General features: G+C 46.0%; 1 long non-coding RNA gene across 1 annotated transcript; it reads left to right on the top strand.

Annotated features, from left to right (window-relative positions):
• Window positions 1-436: 436 nt before the first annotated feature.
• On the top strand, window positions 437-26,991 carry LOC135058155 (uncharacterized). Its single transcript, XR_010244643.1, has 2 exons — window positions 437-552; window positions 26,477-26,991. It is a non-coding gene; the product is annotated as an uncharacterized LOC135058155 (long non-coding RNA).
• The last annotated feature ends 99 nt before the right edge of the window (window positions 26,992-27,090 follow it).

Raw genomic sequence — 27,090 nt, 5'->3', positions numbered from 1 at the left:
AGCTACTGTCAAAATGCGAGACACGATGGATTGTACAGTTGAATACCTTAGCGCCGCATGGACTGAATGAGAAATTATCACTGAGCATATTTTTATAATCATGCATGTTCTCTCTCCCCTTTTATTCTGTGCTTCATGCTTTTTCTCACGCTTCAATGAGTTTAGTGGTGTGTAGTATCGTTGGCTTTCATATGTGATTAATATATTACATTAAGTTTAATGCCAAGAGATTTTGTGCATAAGCATATTCGAGCACAACATCTAGGCATTTCTATTGAAGTAGATGTCTCAGTCTCTGTTATGTACAGCGATTTTTAATACACTGTTGCACTTTCTTGGAAACTATAGTCTGTTTCCTCTTAATGTTTTTTGATACATCACGTATCACTGTATTTAATTACACTGTTATTGTTATTCTGTATCTCTAGAGCGTCGGTGGGACGCGCCGGGAGGTTTGCCGATCGGTAGCCTAGCAACGGCTACGTCATCATGCTGTGACCGGATGCGGTGCCGCCGGAGGCTCCCGCCCGCCGCGTCTCCCAGTCTCATGTGGTATGTATTGTGTATTTAAGGTAAGCGTTTTTCATTACACATTGTTTGCTCACCATGAGTCCTTAAAAAAAACACCCTGCGCGGTGTTGAAACGTCGGACCAGTCATGCTGTGATTTTGTTCACTTATAAACATCACCATTTGTTTAAGTCCGTGGAGTGCTGCCTGTGTTTGTTCCCTGGGAACGGAGGACCGTTTCCCACAGCTGCAAGCCATACACAGCGTATTCTTGGATGGAGGGCACCCCGGCCATACATATATTACATGAGTGCCTACTGCAACACACGGATATATATATATATATATATATAGACATCTCATGAACTGCACACATCACTAAACCACATGTCTGGGTGCTTGATTAAATTAATTAATATACCAAGTCCTCATATTCACAATCAGCGAAGCTGGGTGAAATAGAAGAGAGCCACACAACCAATAAAGAAGTATTTATTCACCAATAAAAATAAAATTTCCATAAATGCTCAAGTGAATGATTCCAACATAGTATTAAGTAGCAGCGTTTATAAGCATGTTACCACTGTACAGGAGGAGTGTCTCCAGGAGTGGTAACATGCTTATAAACGCTGCTACTTAATACTATGTTGGAATCATTCACTTGAGCATTTATGGAAACTTTATTTTTATTGGTGAATAAATACTTCTTTATTGGTTGTGTGGATCTCTTCTATTTCACCCAGCTTCGCTGATTGTGAATATGAGGACTTGCTATATACATATACAGGTTGAGTATCCCTTATCCAAAATGCTTGGGACCAGACGTATTTTGGATATCGGATTTTTCCATATTTTGGAATAATTGCATACCATAATAAGATATCATGGTGATGGGACCTAAATCTAAGCACAGAATGCATTTATGTTACATATACACCTTAAACACACAGCCTGAAGGCAATTTTAGCCAATATTTTTTATAACTTTGTGCATTAAACAAAGTGTGTCTACCAGAGGCGTAACTAGGGTTTTCGGAGCCCAGGGCAAGATGGAAAATGGCGCCCCCCCCCAGGAAAAAAAGCATACAAAAAGAATCATGTGAAAAAAATGGGCGTGGCCACACACCAGAATGGGTGTGGCCATGCTCCAGAAGGGGTGTGGTAACTGAAAATGGCCCACAGTGCCAGTTACATTGCCCCACAGTACCGGATACATTGCCCCACAGTGCCGGATACATTGCCCCACTCAGTGCCAGTTACATTGCCCCACAGTGCCAGTTACATTGCCCCACAGTGCCAGTTACATTGCCCCACAGTGCCAGATACATGCCCCACAGTGCCAGATACATTGCCCCACAGTGCCAGATACATACCCCACTCAGTGCCAGATACATGCCCCACAGTGCCAGTTACATTGCCCCACAGTGCCGGATACAATGCCCCACAGTGCCGGATACATGCCCCACAGTGCCAGATACATTGCCCCACAGTGCCAGTTAAATGCCCCACAGTGCCAGGCCCCACTCAGTGCCAGTTACATGCCCCACAGTGCCAGGCCCCACTCAGTGCCAGTTACATGCCCCATTTGGTGCCAGTTACATGCCCCACAGTGCCAGATACATTGCCCCACAGTGCCTGATATATGCCCCACAGTGCCAGGTCCCACTCAGTGCCAGTTACATGCCCCATTTGGTGCCAGTTACATGCCCCACAGTGCCAGATACATTGCCCCACAGTGCCAGTTACATGCCCCACAGTGCCAGTTACATTGCCCCACAGACAATGCCAGATACATGCCCCACAGTGCCAGTTACATTGCCCCACAGACAGTGCCAGATACATGCCCCACAGTGCCAGTTACATTGCCCCACAGACAGTGCCAGATACATGCCCCACAGTGCCAGGTCCCACTTGGTGCCAGATACATGCCACCCCGTGCCGCCGGACCGCCCCCCCCCGTGCCGCCGGACCGCCTCTTCCCCGTCACTTACCGGCCGGTGGCTTCTTGTTGCTATGTGAGGGGAGGAGAGCGCAGCGCAGCGCCTCTCCTTCCCCTCGCCGCTCCAGGTCTCCGGCGGCTGTCTGGCGCCGGTTCGCTAGCGAATCAGAGCTCGCGGACCGGCAGCCAATCAGGAGCCGGTCCGCAAGCTCTGAATGGCTAGCGCCGAAGACCGGGCACAGCAGAGCTGCTGGCAGCGCTGCTAGTGCTGGCAGCGGCGGTGAGGGGAGGGAGAGACGCTGCGCTCTCCTCCCCTCACATTTAGGGTTGACAGGGGCGAGTGGGGCATGATGCCCTGGACGCCGGTGGCGCCCCCCTCTCCTGGGCCTGTCAAGGCACCCAGGGCACGTGCCCCACTCGCCCTACCCTAGATACGCCTCTGGTGTCTACATTCACACAATTCATTTATGTTTCATATACACCTTATACACACAGCCTAAAGGTCATTTAATACAATATTTTTAATAACTTTGTGTATTAAACAAAGTTTGTGTACATTGAGTCATCAAAAAACAAAGGTTTCACTATCTCACTCTCATTCAAAAAAGTCTGTATTTCGGAATATTCCGTATTTCGGAATATTTGGATATGGGATACTCAACCTGTATATATATATATATATATATATATACTAGAGATGAGCGGGTTCGGTTTCTTTGAATCCGAACCCGCACGAACTTCACTTTTTTTTTCACGGGTCCGAGCGACTCGGATCTTCCCGCCTTGCTCGGTTAACCCGAGCGCGCCCGAACGTCATCATGACGCTGTCGGATTCTCGCGAGGCTCGGATTCTATATAAGGAGCCGCGCGTCGCCGCCATTTTCACACGTGCATTGAGATTGATAGGGAGAGGACGTGGCTGGCGTCCTCTCCATTTAGATTAGATTTAGAAGAGAGAGAGAGAGAGAGATTGCTGTGATACTGTAGATTAGAAGAGAGTGCAGACAGAGTTTAGTGACTGACGACCACAGTGACCAGTGACCACCAGAGACAGTGCAGTTGTTTGTTTTATTTAATATATCCGTTCTCTGCCTGAAAAAAACGATACACAGTCACACAGTGACTCAGTCTGTGTGCACTGCTCAGCCCAGTGTGCTGCACATCAATGTATTGTATATAAAGCTTATAATTGTGGGGGAGACTGGGGAGCACTGCAGGTTGTTATAGCAGGAGCCAGGAGTACATGATAAATAATATTATATTAAAATTAAACAGTGCACACTTTTGCTGCAGGAGTGCCACTGCCAGTGTGACTAGTGGGGACCAGTGCCTGACCACCAGTATATTAGTAGTATTGTATACTATCTCTTTATCAACCAGTCTATATTAGCAGCAGACACAGTACAGTGCGGTAGTTCACGGCTGTGGCTACCTCTGTGTCGGCACTCGGCAGGCAGTCCGTCCATCCATAATTGTATTATAATATATACCACCTAACCGTGTTTTTTTTTTCATTCTTTATACCGTCGTCATACTAGTTGTTACGAGTATACTACTATCTCTTTATCAACCAGTGTACAGTGCGGTAGTTCACGGCTGTGGCTACCTCTGTGTCGGCACTCGGCAGGCAGTCCGTCCAACCATAATTGTATTATATACCACCTAACCGTGGTTTTTTTTTCATTCTTTATACCGTCGTCATACTAGTTGTTACGAGTATACTACTATCTCTTTATCAACCAGTGTACAGTGCGGTAGTTCACGGCTGTGGCTACCTCTGTGTCGGCACTCGGCAGGCAGTCCGTCCATCCATAATTGTATTATAATATATACCACCTAACCGTGGTTTTTTTTTCATTCTTTATACCGTCGTCATACTAGTTGTTACGAGTATACTACTATCTCTTTATCAACCAGTGTACAGTGCGGTAGTTCACGGCTGTGGCTACCTCTGTGTCGGCACTCGGCAGGCAGTCCGTCCAACCATAATTGTATTATAATATATACCACCTAACCGTGGTTTTTTTTTCATTCTTTATACCGTCGTCATACTAGTTGTTACGAGTATACTACTATCTCTTTATCAACCAGTGTACAGTGCGGTAGTTCACGGCTGTGGCTACCTCTGTGTCGGCACTCGGCAGGCAGTCCGTCCAACCATAATTGTATTATATACCACCTAACCGTGGTTTTTTTTTCATTCTTTATACCGTCGTCATACTAGTTGTTACGAGTATACTACTATCTCTTTATCAACCAGTGTACAGTGCGGTAGTTCACGGCTGTGGCTACCTCTGTGTCGGCACTCGGCAGGCAGTCCGTCCAACCATAATTGTATTATATACCACCTAACCGTGGTTTTTTTTTCATTCTTTATACCGTCGTCATACTAGTTGTTACGAGTATACTACTATCTCTTTATCAACCAGTGTACAGTGCGGTAGTTCACGGCTGTGGCTACCTCTGTGTCGGCACTCGGCAAGCAGTCCGTCCAACCATAATTGTATTATAATATATACCACCTAACCGTGGTTTTTTTTTCATTCTTTATACCGTCGTCATACTAGTTGTTACGAGTATACTACTATCTCTTTATCAACCAGTGTACAGTGCGGTAGTTCACGGCTGTGGCTACCTCTGTGTCGGCACTCGGCAGGCAGTCCGTCCATCCATAATTGTATTACAATATATACCACCTAACCGTGGTTTTTTTTTCATTCTTTATACCGTCGTCATACTAGTTGTTACGAGTATACTACTATCTCTTTATCAACCAGTGTACAGTGCGGTAGTTCACGGCTGTGGCTACCTCTGTGTCGGCACTCGGCAGGCAGTCCGTCCAACCATAATTGTATTATAATATATACCACCTAACCGTGGTTTTTTTTTCATTCTTTATACCGTCGTCATACTAGTTGTTACGAGTATACTACTATCTCTTTATCAACCAGTGTACAGTGCGGTAGTTCACGGCTGTGGCTACCTCTGTGTCGGCACTCGGCAGGCAGTCCGTCCATCCATAATTGTATTATATACCACCTAACCGTGGTTTTTTTATACCACCTAACCGTGGCAGTCCGTCCATAATTGTATACTAGTATCCAATCCATCCATCTCCATTGTTTACCTGAGGTGCCTTTTAGTTCTGCCTATAAAATATGGAGAACAAAAAAGTTGAGGTTCCAAAATTAGGGAAAGATCAAGATCCACTTCCACCTCGTGCTGAAGCTGCTGCCACTAGTCATGGCCGAGACGATGAAATGCCAGCAACGTCGTCTGCCAAGGCCGATGCCCAATGTCATAGTACAGAGCATGTCAAATCCAAAACACCAAATATCAGAAAAAAAAGGACTCCAAAACCTAAAATAAAATTGTCGGAGGAGAAGCGTAAACTTGCCAATATGCCATTTACCACACGGAGTGGCAAGGAACGGCTGAGGCCCTGGCCTATGTTCATGGCTAGTGGTTCAGCTTCACATGAGGATGGAAGCACTCAGCCTCTCGCTAGAAAACTGAAAAGACTCAAGCTGGCAAAAGCACCGCAAAGAACTGTGCGTTCTTTGAAATCCTAAATCCACAAGGAGAGTCCAATTGTGTCGGTTGCGATGCCTGACCTTCCCAACACTGGACGTGAAGAGCATGCGCCTTCCACCATTTGCACGCCCCCTGCAAGTGCTGGAAGGAGCACCCGCAGTCCAGTTCCTGATAGTCAGATTGAAGATGTCAGTGTTGAAGTACACCAGGATGAGGAGGATATGGGTGTTGCTGGCGCTGGGGAGGAAATTGACCAGGAGGATTCTGATGGTGAGGTGGTTTGTTTAAGTCAGGCACCCGGGGAGACACCTGTTGTCCGTGGGAGGAATATGGCCGTTGACATGCCAGGTGAAAATACCAAAAAAATCAGCTCTTCGGTGTGGAGGTATTTCACCAGAAATGCGGACAACAGGTGTCAAGCCGTGTGTTCCCTTTGTCAAGCTGTAATAAGTAGGGGTAAGGACGTTAACCACCTCGGAACATCCTCCCTTATACGTCACCTGCAGCGCATTCATAATAAGTCAGTGACAAGTTCAAAAACTTTGGGTGACAGCGGAAGCAGTCCACTGACCAGTAAATCCCTTCCTCTTGTAACCAAGCTCACGCAAACCACCCCACCAACTCCCTCAGTGTCAATTTCCTCCTTCCCCAGGAATGCCAATAGTCCTGCAGGCCATGTCACTGGCAAGTCTGACGAGTCCTCTCCTGCCTGGGATTCCTCCGATGCATCCTTGCGTGTAACGCCTACTGCTGCTGGCGCTGCTGTTGTTGCCGCTGGGAGTCGATGGTCATCCCAGAGGGGAAGTCGTAAGCCCACTTGTACTACTTCCAGTAAGCAATTGACTGTTCAACAGTCCTTTGCGAGGAAGATGAAATATCACAGCAGTCATCCTACTGCAAAGCGGATAACTGAGGCCTTGGCATCCTGGGTGGTGAGAAACGTGGTTCCGGTATCCATCATTACTGCAGAGCCAACTAGAGACTTGTTGGAGGTACTGTGTCCCCGGTACCAAATACCATCTAGGTTCCATTTCTCTAGGCAGGCGATACCGAAAATGTACACAGACGTCAGAAAAAGAGTCACCAGTGTCCTAAAAAATGCAGCTGTACCCAATGTCCACTTAACCACAGACATGTGGACAAGTGGAGCAGGGCAGGGTCAGGACTATATGACTGTGACAGCCCACTGGGTAGATGTATGGACTCCCGCCGCAAGAACAGCAGCGGCGGCACCAGTAGCAGCATCTCGCAAACGCCAACTCTTTCCTAGGCAGGCTACGCTTTGTATCACCGCTTTCCAGAATACGCACACAGCTGAAAACCTCTTACGGCAACTGAGGAAGATCATCGCGGAATGGCTTACCCCAATTGGACTCTCCTGTGGATTTGTGGCATCGGACAACGCCAGCAATATTGTGTGTGCATTAAATCTGGGCCAATTCCAGCACGTCCCATGTTTTGCACATACCTTGAATTTGGTGGTGCAGAATTTTTTAAAAAACGACAGGGGCGTGCAAGAGATGCTGTCGGTGGCCAGAAGAATTGCGGGACACTTTCGGCGTACAGGCACCACGTACAGAAAACTGGAGCACCACCAAAAACTACTGAACCTGCCCTGCCATCATCTGAAGCAAGAAGTGGTAACGAGGTGGAATTCAACCCTCTATATGCTTCAGAGGTTGGAGGAGCAGCAAAAGGCCATTCAAGCCTATACAATTGAGCACGATATAGTAGGTGGAATGCACCTGTCTCAAGCGCAGTGGAGAATGATTTCAACGTTGTGCAAGGTTCTGATGCCCTTTGAACTTGCCACACGTGAAGTCAGTTCAGACACTGCCAGCCTGAGTCAGGTCATTCCCCTCATCAGGCTTTTGCAGAAGAAGCTGGAGACATTGAAGGAGGAGCTAACACGGAGCGATTCCGCTAGGCATGTGGGACTTGTGGATGGAGCCCTTAATTCGCTTAACAAGGATTCACGGGTGGTCAATCTGTTGAAATCAGAGCACTACATTTTGGCCACCGTGCTCGATCCTAGATTTAAAGCCTACCTTGGATCTCTCTTTCCGGCAGACACAGGTCTGCTGGGGTTGAAAGACCTGCTGGTGACAAAATTGTCAAGTCAAGCGGAACGCGACCTGTCAACATCTCCTCCTTCACATTCTCCCGCAACTGGGGGTGCGAGGAAAAGGCTCAGAATTCCGAGCCCACCCGCTGGCGGTGATGCAGGGCAGTCTGGAGCGACTGCTGATGCTGACATCTGGTCCGGACTGAAGGACCTGACAACGATTACGGACATGTCGTCTACTGTCACTGCATATGATTCTCTCAACATTGATAGAATGGTGGAGGATTATATGAGTGACCGCATCAAAGTAGGCACGTCACACAGTCCGTACTTATACTGGCAGGAAAAAGAGGCAATTTGGAGGCCCTTGCACAAACTGGCTTTATTCTACCTAAGTTGCCCTCCCACAAGTGTGTACTCCGAAAGAGTGTTTAGTGCCGCCGCTCACCTTGTCAGCAATCGGCGTACGAGGTTACATCCAGAAAATGTGGAGAAGATGATGTTCATTAAAATGAATTATAATCAATTCCTCCGCGGAGACATTGACCAGCAGCAATTGCCTCCACAAAGTACACAGGGAGCTGAGATGGTGGATTCCAGTGGGGACGAATTGATAATCTGTGAGGAGGGGGATGTACACGGTGATATATCGGAGGGTGAAGATGAGGTGGACATCTTGCCTCTGTAGAGCCAGTTTGTGCAAGGAGAGATTAATTGCTTCTTTTTTGGGGGGGGTCCAAACCAACCCGTCATATCAGTCACAGTCGTGTGGCAGACCCTGTCACTGAAATGATGGGTTGGTTAAAGTGTGCATGTCCTGTTTTGTTTATACAACATAAGGGTGGGTGGGAGGGCCCAAGGATAATTCCATCTTGCACCTCTTTTTTCTTTTCTTTTTCTTTGCATCATGTGCTGATTGGGGAGGGTTTTTTGGAAGGGACATCCTGCGTGACACTGCAGTGCCACTCCTAGATGGGCCCGGTGTTTGTGTCGGCCACTAGGGTCGCTAATCTTACTCACACAGCTACCTCATTGCGCCTCTTTTTTTCTTTGCGTCATGTGCTGTTTGGGGAGGGTTTTTTGGAAGGGACATCCTGCGTGACACTGCAGTGCCACTCCTAGATGTGCCCGGTGTTTGTGTCGGCCACTAGGGTCGCTAATCTTACTCACACAGCTACCTCATTGCGCCTCTTTTTTTCTTTGCGTCATGTGCTGTTTGGGGAGGGTTTTTTGGAAGGGACATCCTGCGTGACACTGCAGTGCCACTCCTAGATGTGCCCGGTGTTTGTGTCGGCCACTAGGGTCGCTAATCTTACTCACACAGTCAGCTACCTCATTGCGCCTCTTTTTTTCTTTGCGTCATGTGCTGTTTGGGGAGGGTTTTTTGGAAGGGCCATCCTGCGTGACACTGCAGTGCCACTCCTAGATGGGCCCGGTGTTTGTGTCGGCCACTAGGGTCGCTAATCTTACTCACACAGCTACCTCATTGCGCCTCTTTTTTTCTTTGCGTCATGTGCTGTTTGGGGAGGGTTTTTTGGAAGGGACATCCTGCGTGACACTGCAGTGCCACTCCTAGATGGGCCCGGTGTTTGTGTCGGCCACTAGGGTCGCTTATCTTACTCACACAGCGACCTCGGTGCAAATTTTAGGACTAAAAATAATATTGTGAGGTGTGAGGTATTCAGAATAGACTGAAAATGAGTGTAAATTATGGTTTTTGAGGTTAATAATACTTTGGGATCAAAATGACCCCCAAATTCTATGATTTAAGCTGTTTTTTAGTGTTTTTTGAAAAAAACACCCGAATCCAAAACACACCCGAATCCGACAAAAATAATTCGGTGAGGTTTTGCCAAAACGCGTTCGAACCCAAAACACGGCCGCGGAACCGAACCCAAAACCAAAACACAAAACCCGAAAAATTTCAGGCGCTCATCTCTAATATATACACATATTTGCACCTGCATTACAAGCCTGCAGATTCTAACTATATGGAGCTACTACAAAACCGTTGCAACTAGGCAGATCTATGTCGGGTTCCAGCCACACACTACATAGATCTGCTCAGTCACTCACAATGCTGATTATTTATCTGCCAATTAATTTGCAAGTGACATATCCAGGATTAGAACCCACAACCTATTACACTGGAAACATGCACCTTACTGATGGAGATATCTGCTCTTGCAAAGGAAGTATGAGAATTCTAACTACAGTATATGAAGTTACTTGTAATTGTCTGAGAAATAACTTCATATAGTTAGAATTCTCATACTTCTTTTATAGGGGCAAATAGCTTTATCAGTAAGTTGTCTGCTTCCAGTGTATCTATAATAAAGAGGGTGTGATTTGTAAGGTGCAGTGACTAGTGGGGAAGTCGGCTACGGAAGAGATATGACTAGTGGGGAAGTCGGCTACGGAAGAGATACCATCTGCTGTCATTGAAACTTAATTGATTAATGTCGCTGAACACGTGGAACAGGAGGAGAGGTGCCCCCCTTCAAAGCAGGAGCCCGGCGGCAGCTGACTCCGTTGCCTCCTAGAGTTCTGCCTCTGGATTTATAGTATATGATGCTTGCTTAATGCTTAAATAGTATAAATACAATATGTTTTGTAAAATTAAATAATATTTATAAATTATGTACAATGGAACATGCATGTAGGGATGTCCAGTTTTCCCCATAACAGTAATTAAACTGGGTTGGGATTAATATGCCGGCATTTGGGATGCAGGTGGTCAGAATACCGACTGTGGCATCCCGATGTTCAGAATCACAACAGGGGTAAGGTAAGTATATTTATCTTCCACCAACGTCCCTCTAACCCTCCCTTCTAGCAGCCTAATCTTAACTCTCCCCCTCCCGCAGCCTAACCCTTACCCTCCCTGGGGATACCTAAACCTAACCCCCCATCCCCGCAGCCTATACCCAACCCCCCCTTCCTGCAGCCTAAACCTCCTGCCCTTCGTTGCTTGCGTCTCACATGGGCCTGCAGAAGCTTGTCGGGATTCCGGCTCCAGGCTTGTGACCCTATTCGGGATGTGGGTGTTGGCATTCCGAGTAGTTTTGGGATTCTATCTTGGGTATTTTGACTGCTGTGATCCCAACCGCCGGGATCTTGACCATATCCCATTAAAATGGCTGTTATAATAAAGAGTACTAATTCAGTCATTAAAAAAGAAAAAAAGGAAAAAAAAGTAATAAAAAAATCATCACTATCTATCTATCTATCTATCTATCTATCTATCTATCTATCTATCTATCTATCTATCTATCTATCTATCTATCTTTCTATCTATATATCTATCTATCTATCTATCTATCTATCTATCTATCTATCTATCTATCTATCTATCTATATATATATATATATATATTATAAACATAATTTTCATGTGGTTGTTTGATCTAAAAGAAATGTAAAGAAATATACCTATTTATAGAAGTTATTCTCCTTGCTACATAGACAGTTACACTTACAACCAGGGAGGTCATTCTGACCTGATCGCACGCTGCCGTTCATCGCAGTGATCAGGTCAGAAGTGCGCATGCGCTGGTCGCTGGGCAGTCGCTGGGCAGGAGGGGGCGGCACGGCGGTGTTTGGGCGCCAATTTGTGGATGCGGTCTAGCCAATGCTGGCGTGGCTGGACCGCGCGGGGGGCGGGCTGCAGCGGCTGTGTGACATCACACGCAGCCACTGCGACCATCACAACGACGAGTAACTCCCGACCATCGCTGCGCTGGCTGGGAGTTACTCTTCAAGTACAAAAGCAACGCCGCTGTGCGATGCTTTTGTACTTGTGCGGTGGGGTCTGACCTGACATGCGGGGCGCACTAGTTCTGTGCTGGGCGTCCCCCCGCATGTCAGTGTGGATGATCGTAGTGTTCTAAATTTACGCACAGCTACGATCAGGTCTGAATCACCCCCCAGGACAGTTCTTTTCCTGCTGACTGAAAATACAATAATCATGCCATAGAAGGTAATTGTGCCATTGACTTCTTCATAGTATGCAATTGCTTTTTTGACCTTCGCTATGTCTATGAACTTGGCACCTCTATGTATGTCATGTATCTCTTTGCCATCTCCACCTCAATGCCCCAATACCTCATGTTCAGGGGGAGATTTATCAAAGCTTGGAGAGAAATAAAGTGGAACAAGATAAAGTACCAACCAATCAGCTTCTAACTGTCATTTTACAGGGGGTGTAAAAAGAACAGAAGCTGATTACTTGGTACTTACCTCTATCCAAGCATTGATAATTCTCCCTTGCATTATGTCCTGAACAGAGCTGGAGGCAAAGTATATAGCCATGGCACCCAGAGCATGTGCATGTTATTATGCTCTTTCCCCATAGGCAATTGCAAGGGATGGGTGTGTGTGTGTGTGTGGGGGGGGGGGGGGGGGGGGGGGGTCCCAGTGGCCAGTGGCTAAATTATGACCACAATAACAACAGTATATAATACGATTACTTGAGCTGTCACCGCAACATGCAGTTTAAGGGACAGAGCGGAGCTGCTGCACATGCCCAGTGATAGCAGCTTCTTCTACCAAGTTTGCTGTGTGAGTGGATCTGAGTCCTCAATATGTGCACTGGACAGGGGGTAGCTGCCAGGAAGAAGAGTCAGGAGCCTTACCATGAGGTGGGAGAATGTGTGCTTATAACGTGCAGTTCGGTCTCATACTGGTTCTATTATGTATGAGTATTTATATATTATGGGATGTTTGACCTTTCCGTGTCCACTTACGTTATTTATATCAAATATGTTTGATACAGCCCATACTATAGACCATCTATATATTTAGTGAATAAAAAGACCAGTGTGTACATATATGTCCACCACGTGCGGTACTAAGTAAGAGTAGCAGATTCTGCTTTTTAGCAGAATCTGCCTGGCTGCGACAGCAGAAGTCTCGCTGCCATTTTTACGATAGAGCAGCTGTGTGTGATAACACACAGCGGCCCCAAAAAACGAAGCTGACACGCCCTTGTTTCAACCGCACCACCCCGAAAATTAAAAACCCCTCACACATAAATAGCTACCAGTTTGCATTATGCTGAGCTGAAACGCCCCCAGACTACATTATGCTCCAGAGCCGGTGGTTAATATTAGTCCACTGTACCACTGGTTTACATTATGCCAGACTGTAGTCCTCCAATTATGCCGTACAGGGCATATCAGCGGTCGGGATGCCAGCGGTCAGTCAGATTGCTGACGCCAGGATCCCGACATGGATCACAATGCCAGCGCCATCATCCCAAATGCTGCCATCCTGATCGTAAGAATGCCTGGGGAGGGGGGTGGGGTGATGTTAGGTTGAGGCTGCGGGTGAAGTTAGATTTAAGCTCTGGGGGGGAGGGATAGTGTTAGGCTGTGTGTGTGTGGGGGGGGGGGAAGGTTAGGATTAGGCTATGGGGAGGGAGGGTTAGGTTAGACACTAAGATGGGGGTCTTAGAATTAGGCAGTAAGGTGTGAGGGTTAGGGTTAGGCTGCGGGTAGGGAGGGTTAGGGTAGGCTGCGGGGAGGGAGGGTTAAGGTTAGGGTGCATGGGGGGAGGTTAAGGGTTAGGCTGCAGGGCAGGAGGGTTAGGGTCAGGCTGCTTTTGGGGGGCAGGATATTAGGAAATTAAACAATTGTATTATACAGTATATGTTCTCGTATATATATATATAACCTGATGAAAATCTTGACAGATTGAAACGTTGTTGTTTTGCTGACATGGCGGTCGCCTCATTTATTTTCTTATCCTGAGCCCTGAGTGCCGTACCTCTGCTTGATATATATATATATATATATATATATATATATATATAAAAGTTGTAACACTGTAGGGGAACCGGACCCCGTTTCTTGGGGTAGGTGGCAGCCGGCAGCAGCTGAGAAGTCATACAAGTCCAGTTTTTATGGTGCAACTGGCCACGACCAGTTTTATTAAACAGAAAACAAAACAAACATCAAAAGAAAATACCTTGCCTGTCCTGCACTAAGTAAACATAAGACGTTCCTAACTGTCTCTAAACAAAAACACAGTTTTCCAACCAACACTGGGGGTAATTCCAAATTGATCGCAGCAGGAATTTTTTTAGCAGTTGGGCAAAACCATGTGCACTGCAGGGGGGGCAGATATAACATTTGCAGAGAGAGTTAGATTTGGGTGGGTTATTTTATTTCTGTGCAGGGTAAATACTGGCTGCTTTATTTTTACACTGCAATTTAGATTGCAGATTGAACTCACCACACCCAAATCTAACTCTCTCTGCACATGTGATATCTGCCTCCCCTGCAGTGCACATGGTTTTGCCCAACTGCTAAAAAATTTCCTGCTGCGATCAACTTGGAATTACCCCCACTGTATGGCTCACTTGTGTAAGGAAGCGTATTTCTCTCACAGAGATCCTGCAGTTTTCCCGGGCAGTCTGCACACACTAATCAGGCTAGCAGCCCTATAACCCACTTACACAGCTGAAACCCTGATTAGCCCTCTGTGAGGTCAAAGACCCAAACTGGGCCCAATGTCTGGAACTTGCCCTATCTCTCTTTCAGGGCCCTTATCCAGCTTTTCCAATAAACTGACTTGGTTCTGACAAAACAAAGCATTTTCCTAATACATGTAAGACAAGAACCTGGGACAAACATACCTGCCCTCAAACACTATTCCAGTGTTCTTGTCACATATCCCCCTCCCCTGTTTCGACCTAGGGGCCGGAACACTTGTAGCCCCCAAACAGAAGATGCGGGACAATGCATCTGCGTTGGCCAATTGTGTACCCGGTCTATGTTCGACAGTAAACTTAAAATCCTGCAATGCTAGAAACCATCTAGTTACACGAGCATTCTTGCCTCTATTTACATACATCCATTTTAAAGGGGCATGATCTGTCACTAGTCTGAATTTTCTACCCAAGAGGTAATATCTCAAGGTATCTAGTGCCCACTTAATGGCCAAAGCCTCCTTTTCCACAATGGCATACCTTTTTTCATGCTCATTGAGTTTCCTACTCAAATAAATGATAGGGTGTTCGTCCCCATCTCTGGTTTGGGACAACACAGCCCCTATCCCTACCTCTGAGGCATTTGTATGTACCACAAATTCTTTTGAAAAATCTGGTGTTATCAATACAGGTTGTGAACACAAAGCCACTTTTAACACTTGGAGCGCTTTTTCTGCATCAGGGTTCCATTTCACCATATTTGACACTTACCTTTGGTAAGGTCTGACAACGGCACTGCTGTAGTCGCAAAATTGGGAATAAACCATCAATAGTACCCAGTTATTCCCAAAAAAAGCCCTTACCTGTTTTTTATTCACTGGACGAGGCCAGTTTTGAGTAGCATCAAATTTATTCAATTGGGGCCAAATCAGACCTCTGCCTATGGTGAAGCCCAAGTATTTGACCTCCTCCATTGCGAGGCAGCACTTCTTTGGGTTAGCAGTTAACCCTGCCTCTCTGATTGAGTCCAGTACTGCTTGTACTTTAACCAAATGGGACCCCCAGTCTGTACTGTGAATTACCACATCATCCAAATAGGCAACTGCATATTTTCTATGGGGCCTCAAAATTTTATCCATCGCCCGTTGAAAGGTTGCTGGAGCCCCATGCAACCCAAAGGGTAACATCTTATACTGGTACAGCCCCTCCTGAACCGAAAAGGCTGTTTTTTCTTTTGCGCTATCAGATAAAGGTATTTGCCAGTAACCTTTGGTCAGGTCCAACGTGGTGAGAAACCTGGCTGTTCCCAGCCTTTCTATAAGCTCATCCACACGGGGCATGGGGTATGCGTCAAACTTGGACACCTCATTTAACTTACGAAAGTCATTATAGAAGCGTATGCTACCGTCTGGCTTCGGGATGAGAACTATGGGACTGGACCACTCACTGTTAGATTCCTCTATGACTCCAAGTTCTAACATGGTTTTAACTTCTTTAGAAACAGCTTCTCGCTGAGCTTCAGGAATCCTATATGGCTTTAAATGGACCCTGACCCCTGGTTCTGTGACAATGTCATGTTTTATTATGGTTGTTCGGCCAGGCAGCTCTGAAAATATCTCCCTATTTTAAATGAGAAATTCTTTAACCTGATTGTTCTGATCATTTCACCATATTTGACACTTCCCTTTGGTAAGGTCTGACAACGGCACTGCTGTAGTCGCAAAATTGGGAATAAACCATATATAGTACCCAGTTATTCCCAAAAAAAGCCCTTACCTGTTTTTTATTCACTGGACGAGGCCAGTTTTGAATAGCATCAAATTTATTCAATTGGGGACTAATCAGACCTTATTTTCTTATCCTGAGCCCTGAGTGCCGTACCTCTGCTTGCTATATATATATATATATATATATATAAGTTGTAACACTGTAGGGGAACCGGACCCCGTTTCTTGGGGTAGGTGGCAGCCGGCAGCAGCTGAGAAGTCATACAAGTCCAGTTTTTAAGGTGCAACTGGCCACGACCAGTTTTATTAAACAGAAAACAAAACAAACATCAAAAGAAAATACCTGGCCTGTCCTGCACTAACTAAACATAATACGTTCCTAACTGTCTCTAAACAAAAACACAGAGTTTTCCAACCAACACTGTATGGTTCACTTGTGTAAGTGTTAGGGTCTCCTGCTCTGTGCTGCCACGTCGTCATGGCAACCGGGAGACAAGTGCCAGCGGAGTAACCTGAGCGTAGCTGATACTCCGGTTCGGGTCTTTTGCTGTGCAGTGGTTACAGGCTCTGTGCACGGCAGGGGATCCGGTGCTGGTTTTTGTGCTCACAGTCTGTGAGGTCTGAGTGGGGCGTGGACAGCACCTGCTATATAAACCCTCTTCTCAGGTTAGGCAGATGCTGCTGAATCTTTGTTGGTTAGTCAGTTCCTGAAAGCTAGCTAGTACTGTGTAAACTTTGTATTTGTTTGTTGCTTACTGCAAATAGGCCTTGGGATTTGGTATTACAGTCTGCCAATCCAGACCTAGCAGTAAGACTGGAGGGATGCAGTCAGTTTACCTCCAATCAAAATCCCGACGTTCAAAATCCCGACACCAATTGACCGATGGTCAAAATCCCGACAAGGTCAAAATACCGACACGGACAAAATACCGACATTTAAAATACCGACAAGGTCAAAATACCAACATGTAAAATGCCGACAGGTCAAAATACCGACATGAGTTTTTCATGATTTTTTTCATTGAATCCGACTTGTTCATACTTTACCATCCCAGTGGACCTGGAGGGGGAATATAATAGTGTGCCGAGCGCAGCGAGGCACCGCGCCCGAAGCATGGCGAGCGCAGCGAGCCATGCGAGGGGACGCGGTACACTTTATATGGTGTCCATGTTGATTTATGTCGACATACACACAAAAAAACATCAAAAAAGGCATGTCAGTATTTTGACCTGTCGGCATTTTACATGTCGGTATTTTGACCTTGTCGGTATTTTAAATGTCGGTATTTTGTCCGTGTCGGTATTTTGACCTTGTCGGGATTTTGACCATCGGTCAATTGGTGTCGGGATTTTGAACGTCGGTATTTTGATTGGAGGTATTTCATACCGATCCCAGACTGGAGTCAGTCGTTTAACCTGCTGGGGTTCTTTTGCTACTCTGTGAACCTAGCAGGTTTGCGGCTGTATTCTCAGACTTGCCTGCCAAAATCTTTTCTCACTGTGCAAGGTGTTCAGGTGTCAGTTTAGTGGCAGTAAGCTGAACCAGTACACTGCAAGTGAGGACTAGGATTGTGGAGACTCTCCTTGTGTCTATTATTCCATCTCTGACCAAGGAGTTTACTGCCACACCCGTTGGTAACCCTTTAGGGTTTTGCTGTTGCCCTTAGCAACAGCATTTCGTGTTCTCTACGTATTAAATCACTACATCTCACTTCTTTCCATCTGAGCATTCCTAATACTAGGGAGACACCCAGTTTCTTAGCCTTTGGGCTTCTCTGATCACTTTGTGTTTATTTTGTTACCCTATCACCTTCTGTGTATGTAATGTCATATTCCCCAGTCTGTCTGTGAGTTCATTTGTTTTGCATCCCTCACCGTTCAGACACCAGTACATTCCTGCTGGCACTGGTGTGCATAACATATTCAGCAGCCCAATACTCCTGTTGAAATTTTGTGGGAATATGGAGCATACCCCTCAAATTACTTTGCAACAGGTGGTCGATCAGGTGCAGGTCCTGACTCGACAATTTAATGATTTGCCCATTAAAATGCACACCTCACAGGCCGCTGGCGGAGCTCCCGCAGCAGCAGTACCTTCAGGGGTTAAAGAGCCGAAAGTAAATCTCCCGGATCGTTTTTCTGGAGATCGCTCGCAATTCTTTTGTTTCAAGGAGAGCTGCAAGCTATATTTCCAGCTTAGGCCTCAGTCTTCTGGGTCGGAGATTCAGCGGGTGGGCATAGTGATTTCCTTGCTACAAGGAGACCCACAGGTCTGGGCATATGGGTTGCAGCCTGACTGTCCGTCGCTTAAAAGTGTTGATGCTTTTTTTACGGCACTGGGCATGTTGTATGATGACCCTGACAAGACGGCCTCAGCCGAGGCTCAGATTTCGATCCTTAAGCAAGGGCGAAGGCCAGTTGAGGTTTATTGTACGGAGTTTCGGAGGTTGGCCCATGATACCCAGTGGAATGACCCAGCCCTGAGACACCAGTACCAAAGAGGTCTTTCTAACCAGTTAAAAGACCAACTGGTACAATATCCCTTGCCTGATAGCTTGGATCAGCTCATGCAGTTATCCATTCGGGTGGATAGACGGCTGAGAGAGCGCAGGCTTGAAAGGGAGACAGAGGTTTCCTTCTTTCCCAAGGGAACCTCAGAGTCTGAGGAATTTTCCGAGGAGCCTATGCAGATTGGGGCTACCTGCCTCTCCTCGCGTGAGAAGACGCGGAGGAGACAGCAGGGGTTATGTTTGTACTGTGGGAACAAAGGTCATGTGGTAGTATCATGCCCAGAAAAGCCGGAAAACTTCAGGGCCTGAGGGTGATGGGAAATATCCTGTCAGGCCAGAAGTCAGAATTTCCCAAGAAGACTTTTATCATTCCGGTGACCTTGAAGATCCTCGGTTTAAACTGTCAAGACTGAGGCCTTTGTGGACAGTGGGGTCAACGGGGTTTTTATGGACCGCCAATTCGCCCTGAAACACTCTGTTCCCTTAGTATCCTTGGCATCGGAAATTGAGATTTGTGGGTTAAACGGGGAACCATTATCCCAGGGTAAAATTACCTCTTGCACTAGCCAGATTTCCTTGTTTATTGGAGCCACACACTCTGAAAAATTGTCCTTTTATGTGACTGTCTGTACTTTTGCCCCATTGGTGTTGGGGTTATCCTGGTTAAGGGCCCACAATCCTCAATTTGACTGGGTCTCTGGGGAGATTCTTAGTTGGGGTACTGATTGTTTCAGGAGTTGCTTAAGCCTTCCAGTCAGGCTTTCACAGCTAAGTTTGCCAGGATTGCCAGGATGTTATGCAGATTTTGCGGACGTGTTCTCCAAAAGAGTTGCAGAGGTACTACCTCCCCATCGCCCCTATGACTGTGCCATTGATTTGTTGCCGAATGCTAAGCTTCCCAAGAGCAGGTTGTACTCCCTGTCACGTCCTGAGACTCAGGCTATAGCAGAGTACATTCAGGAGAACTTGGCTAAGGGATTTATCAGACCTTCACAGTCTCCAGTTGGGTCGGGGTTCTTCTTCGTGGGTAAAAAGGACGGTTCGTTGCGACCCTGCATCGACTTCAGGGAATTGAACCGTATCACGATTAAAAACTCATACCCACTGCCTCTCATTTCGGTCTTGTTTGACCAGCTTCGTACTGCCACCATTTTTTCTAAGATTGACCTACGCGGTGCGTACAATCTAATCCGAATAAGAGAGGGGGATGAATGGAAGACTGCCTTTAATACCCACTCAGGGCATTATGAATATTTGGTGATGCCTTTTGGGCTCTGTAATGCCCCGGCAGTCTTCCAGGACTTCATGAACGATGTGCTCTAGGAATATTTGGATAGATTCTTAGTTGTATACTTAGATGACATCCTAATCTTCTCCCATTCCCTGGAGGAACATCGGAAGCATGTACGCTTAGTCCTCCAGAAACTCAGAGACCACCGGCTTGGGGCGAAGCTGGAGAAGTGCGAATTTGAAGTTCAGCAAATCGCATTTCTAGGATATATTATCTCTCCAGAAGGTTTCCAAATGGAGGGTTCCAAGGTACAGGCAGTCCTGGATTGGGTGCAGCCCACTAGTTTGAAGGCGCTTCAGCGTTTTCTGGGCTTTGCGAATTTTTATAGACGATTTATCGCTGGATTTTCATCTATAGTGGCGCCCTTGGTGGCACTCACTAAGAAAGGGGCGGATGTTGCTCACTGGTCTTGTGAGGCCAAAGCGGCTTTTGCCCGTCTCAAAAGGGCATTTGTCTCGGCCAAGGTGCTGCGACACCCAGATCCAGAGCGTCCTTTTGTGGTGGAGGTGGATGCCTCTGAGAAGGGTATTGGGGCAGTGCTCTCTCAGATGGGGGTGTCTGATAATCGCCTTCATCCCTGTGCTTACTTTTCCCGTAAATTTTCGCCTGCCGAGATGAATTATGACGTGGGTAACCGGGAATTGTTGGCTATTAAGGATGCACTCGGGGAGTGGAGACACTGGCTTGAGGGGGCTAAGTTTGTGGTCTCAATTCTCACCGACCATAAGAATTTGGCATATTTAGAGTCAGCGAAGCGCCTCAATGCCAGGCAGGCACGATGGGCTTTGTTTTTTGCTCTCTTTAATTTTCTGATAACATATCGCCCTGGGTCAAAAAACATCAAGGCTGATGCGCTCTCGCGGAGTTTTGCTCCAATCCAGGAGACCACCGAGGAGCCATTGGCCATTGTGTCCCCATCATGTATTAAAGTGGGAATTACCCAGGACCTCTTGTCATTAGTCCTTAGAGCACAGGAGCAGGCTCCTCCAGACCTTCCGGTAGGTCTTTTGTTTGTGCCTCCTAGGTTAAGACAGCGAGTGTTCCTGGAATTCCATGCCAAGAAGTCGGCAGGTCACCCGGGTATTGCCAGAACTCGGGAGTTGCTATCTAGGGCGGTGTGGTGGCCCTCGGTGGCTAGGGATGTGGATCAGTGGGTTCGGGCATGTGACATCTGTGCCCGAAATAAGACTCCTAGAGGGGTTCCTGTTAGCCCATTACATCCACTCTCTATTCCATCTAAGCCATGGACCCACATTTCAATGGATTTTGTGGTGGACTTGCCCAAATCCTCGGGGATGACAGCCATCTGGGTTGTCGTTGACAGGTTTTCGAAGATGGCACACTTCGTTCCATTGGTTGGGCTGCCATCGGCCAGACGCCTGTCTGAATTATTTATGCTGCATGTTGTGCGCCTCCACGGGTTGCCACTTGATGTGGTCTCTGACCGTGGATCCCAGTTTGTGGCCAAATTCTGGAGGGCATTTTGTTCCGATCTCCAGATTTCTGTCAGCTTGTCGTCAGGCTACCATCCGCAGTCTAATGGGCAGACTGAAAGGGTGAACCAGTCCTTGGAGCAGTTCCTCAGGTGTTATGTCTCCAAGTGTCAGACTGACTGGGTTGCTCATCTGTCCATGGCGGAGTTTGCCTATAACAACGCGGCTCACTCTGCTACAGGGATCTCTCCCTTCCTTTGTGTGTATGGGCATCATCCTAAGGCCAATTCTTTTGACCCCCTGGACTCCACGCCTGGTGGTTCCTCTGTGGTTTCGGTCCTTAGAGGTATTTGGAGGAAAGTGAAGAAAGCCCTTGTGTCTGTGTCATTAGTGACCAAAAGGGTTTTTGATAAGCGGAAAAGACCCAGCAGCTTCAAATTAGGAGACTTCGTCTGGTTGTCTACCAAGAATTTGAAGTTGAGACAGCCATCTCATAAGTTAGGCCCCCGGTTCATCGGTCCTTATAAGATCACTAGGGTTATCAATCCAGTGGCATTTCAGTTAGATCTACCCCGTTCTTTGGGTATCAATAAAACATTTCATTGTTCCCTTTTAAAACGGGCGATTAGTAATCCTTCTTCCAGTGGAAGACCTTCCCCTCTTCTGATACGTGGCCAGAGGGAGTTTGTTGTTGAAAGGATTCTTGACTCCAAGATTTTTCGGGGTCGGCTGTCATTTTTGGTGCACTGGAAGGGGTATGGCCCGGAGGAGCGGTCGTGGGTGCGCAGTTGTGATCTTCATGCCCCCAGACTGTTACGCTCTTTCTTCTCGCAGTTCCCCGATAAACCCGGTGGTAGGGGTTCTTTGACCCCTCGTCAGAGGGGGGGGTACTGTTAGGGTATCCTGCTCTGTGCTGCCACGTCATCATGGCAACCGGGAGACAAGTGCTAGCGGAGTAACCTGAGCGTAGCTGATACTCCGGTTCGGGTCTTTTGCTGTGCAGTGGTTACAGGCTCTGTGCACGGCAGGGGATCCGGTGCTGGTTTTTGTGCTCACAGTCTGTGAGGTCTCAGTGGGGCGTGGACAGCACCTGCTATATAAACCCTCTTCTCAGGTTAGGCAGATGCTGCTGAATCTTTGTTGGTTAGTCAGTTCCTGAAAGCTAGCTAGTACTGTGTAAACTTTGTATTTGTTTGTTGCTTACTGCAAATAGGCCTTGGGATTTGGTATTACACTCTGCCAATCCAGACCTAGCAGTAAGACTGGAGTCAGTCGTTTAACCTGCTGGGGTTCTTTTGCTACTCTGTGAACCTAGCAGGTTTGCGGCTGTATTCTCAGACTTGCCTGCCAAAATCCTTTCTCACTGTGCAAGGTGTTCAGGTGTCAGTTTAGTGGCAGTAAGCTGAACCAGTGCACTGCAAGGGAGGACTAGGATTGTGGAGACTCTCCTTGTGTCTATTATTCCATCTCTGACCAAGGAGTTTACTGCCACACCCGTTGGTAACCCTTTAGGGTTTTGCTGTTGCCCTTAGCAACAGCATTTCGGGTTCTCTACGTATTAAATCACTACATCTCGCTTCTTTCCATCTGAGCATTCCTAATACTAGGGAGACACCCAGTTTCTTAGCCTTTGGGCTTCTCTGATCACTTTGTGTTTATTTTGTTACCCTATCACCTTCTGTGTATGTAATGTCATATTCCCTAGTCTGTCTGTGAGTTCATTTGTTTTGCATCCCTCACCGTTCAGACACCAGTACATTCCTGCTGGCACTGGTGTGCATAACAGTAAGGAAGCGTATTTCTCTCACAGAGATCCTGCAGTCTTCCCAGGCAGTCTGCACACACTAATCAGGCTAGCAGCCCTATAACCCACTTACACAGCTGAAACCCTGATTAGCCCTCTGTGAGGACAAAGACTCAAACTGGGCCCAATATCTGGAACTTGCCCTATCTCTCTTTCAGGGCCCTTATCCAGCTTTTCCAATAAACTGAAAAGGTTCTGACAAAACAAAAAATTTCCTAATATATGTAAGACAAGAACCTGGGACAAACATACCTGCCCTCAAACACTATGCCAGTGTTCTTGTCACAATATATATATATATACATACATATATACACACATATTTAATACAATTGCAATATATATCTGTATATATATATAAAATTCCCAATTGGCCGGCACTCCATGTCTGCAGTGATTACTTGCGTCTGTGCACTCCCATTTGTCCTACCCTTACCAGAAAACCAATATATTTGCCGAAGGGGGCCACACGGATGACTGGATCCAGTGTTTGACTATGATAGTCGTCTGAGTGCCGCCCTTTGGCTAATATGTATATATATATATATATATATATATATACTGTGTCCGTGTGATCCGGCTCTCCTTTAGTAGAAATTGCTGCACCGGGTGCCTCCGTGAGGGGTCAGGCATACATACTGTAAACGCGGCACTCCTGGTGTCTGGATCAATAAAGTTCTTTGGCAGGTAGATCGTTACTGACAACGTTTCAATGACATTTATTAAGTCATTTTCCTCAGGTCCAATTAACAAATAGACAAGTCTTACCTTATAAAGAGTACCAACACCCCGTGCAAGTGCAAGCCGTGGGCAATGGGACACCGCCCGCCCCATCCAGCGCACCTGGAAGTGACGTTGCGCCGCCTTACATCCCCCGGCCGTGCTCCCCATCACCATGGTTACAGTGTAAATAAAAACAGAATACGAACAACTGCAGATACAAAAGATAGCAGGCTTGGTATAAATACATAATAAGGGCAATTGTACATTCCTTACTTACATAATAGCTCTTATAGCGGTGATCTAATAAAATATAACAAAATATAAGGAATAAATCGCTGGCAGTACATAGATACCAACCACTATTAGCAGAATTATCTATCAGCATATATACATAGAACAGCAAATGTCCCATTATCAACTGGATGATAGATTAACTAAATCCCAGTAAAACTGTTATTATATAGGGTATAACATCTTAAAACAGGTACGATGCACAAGGACACCCGGTCCATTTCTATATGGAGATTGTGGCACAATCAAAAACGCCACGTTCCATAGTCAGACAAATCTAAAGTGATAATGCTAATATGTGGTAAATACTATGCATCGTAATAATACTGACCCTATCTACAAGAAGCTATTGTAGCCATGCGACTCGTTGAGTCCCCGTGGATGAACCGTATCTAAACGGCAACAGGCTGTTCACCTTTACCCTCGGAGCTGGCCATCTCCAAGGGTACAAGTGAACAGCCTGTTGCCAGGCACTTCGCTTCCAAACGGCATCCACTTACCACGCTCCGATATCGCATGATCGATCATGTGCCAGCTACCATGCGTGGTGGCGATCGGGGGTCTAAACTACTTAGACTGGAGGCCCGTTGGATTTACCGTTTAGATACAGTTCATCCACGGGGACTCAACGAGTCGCATGGCTACAATAGCTTCTTGTAGATAGGGTCAGTATTATTACGATGCATAGTATTTACCACATATCAGCATTATCACTTTAGATTTGTCTGACTATGGAACGTGGCGTTTTTGATTGTGCCACAATCTCCATATAGAAATGGACCGGGTGTCCTTGTGTCTCGTACCTGTTGTAAGATGTTATACCCTATATAATAACAGTTTTACTGGGATTTAGTTAATCTATCATCCAGTTGATAATGGGACATTTGCTGTTCTAAGTATATATGCTGATAGATAATTCTGCTAATAGTGGTTGGTATCTATGTACTGCCAGCAATTTATTCCTTATATTTTGTTATATTTTATTAGATCACCGCTATAAGAGCTATTATGTAAGTAAGGAATGTACAATTGCCCTTATTATATATTTATACCAAGCCTGCTATATTTTGTATCTGCAGTTGTTCGTATTCTGGTGGTCATTCCGAGTTCTTCTCTTGCAAGCTGCTTTTAGCAGCTTTGCACACGCTAAGCCGCCGCCTACTGGGAGTGAATCTTAGCTTATCAAAATTGCGAACGAAAGATTCGCAACATTGCGATAAGACATCTCTGTGCAGTTTCTGAGTAACTCGAGACTTACTCTGCATCTGCGATCAGTTCAGTGCTTGTCGTTCCTGGTTTGACGTCACAAACACACCCAGCGTTCGCCCAGACACTCCTCCGTTTCTCCAGCCACTCCCGCGTTTTTCCCAGAAACGGTAGCGTTTTTTCACACACACCCATAAAACGGCCAGTTTCCGCCCAGAAACACCCACTTCCTGTCAATCACATTACGATCGCCAGAACGAGGAAAAAACCGTGAGTAAAATTCCTAACTGCATAGCAAATTTACTTGGCGCAGTCGCAGTGCGGACATTGCGCATGCGCACTAAGCGGAAAATCGCTGCGATGCGAAGAAATTTGCAGAGCGAACAACTCGGAATGACCCCCTCTGTTTTTATTTACACTGTAACCATGGTGATGGGAAGCACGGCCGGGGGAAGTGACGCGGCGCAACATCACTTCCAGATGCGCTGGATGGGGCAGGCGGTGTCCCGTTGCCCGTGGCTGGCACTTGCACGGGGTGTTGGTACTCTTTATAAGGTAAGACTTGTCTATTTGTTAATTTGACCTGAGGAAAATGACATAATAAAGGTAATTAAAACGTTGTCAGTAGCGATCTGCCTGCCAAAGAACTTTATTGATCCAGACACCAGGAGTGCCGCGTTTACAGTATGTATATATATATATATATATATATATATATATATATATATATTTATATATATACATACACTGTATCTACATTTGTTCATGCTGGTTGATGCGTAGTTCTACAGTCAGTCATCAGCTTCAGTTGGTCTTTTTTAAATTGCAACTCATCTATAGACTTTAAGTGTCAGCGGAAATGGTACAATTGTACAACAATGCAATGAAAATGACTTTGGGTATTTGTTTTGCAAATTATATTTATTTTATTTCCCTTCAAATCAATATTTCTGGTAACTTTTTTCTACTTAATATTAACTAATTAAGTTACACTCACTATATTTTGCTTGTTTAGGGATCTACGGTACGAAAATGATGTACAACTAATATACCCCATATATTACTACAGTCAAAAAATAATCTGAGGCATGCAACATGACAAATTTGCTTTAACATGCAGCATCCCCTTCTTGTAAATGGGACGATATGGAAATGTACTGCAATACCAGTGAGACAGAAGTAACCGCAGTTGTAAGTAGAGAAAATACAAGGAGAAAAGAAGCATCAGGAGCTGACAGTGACATATCATCCACTTTATGCTCACTCAGAAGATTGTTCTTGTATCACATTACCTGCCTAGGTGGGCCCTTCTGTTGATATTTGAAGATGTTTATCCCACTTGGAAAAAGCTTATATAGCGGAGGTAGTTTGTTGCACACAGTAATGCTACGGTATTTAATAGCGTAAAATAACTGGCAAAGCCACACTTGTCATACTTGAGATGATGTCTATTATAATGTATCAAACCATGGGGCAGATGTATTAAGCCTGGAGAAGGGATAAAGAAGTGATAAAGCAGTGATAAGTGAAGATTTAGCCATGCCTTGTGATTTTTCTTAATTTGATTCTTTAATATGTTACTTTATACATACTCTATTATGGCAAACAAAAATTTTAAAATTCATCCAC

Source organism: Pseudophryne corroboree, chromosome 3 (assembly GCF_028390025.1).
Source record: "Pseudophryne corroboree isolate aPseCor3 chromosome 3, aPseCor3.hap2, whole genome shotgun sequence".
Lineage (NCBI taxonomy): Eukaryota > Metazoa > Chordata > Amphibia > Anura > Myobatrachidae > Pseudophryne > Pseudophryne corroboree.
This window is presented reverse-complemented; position numbering and strand designations above follow the sequence as displayed.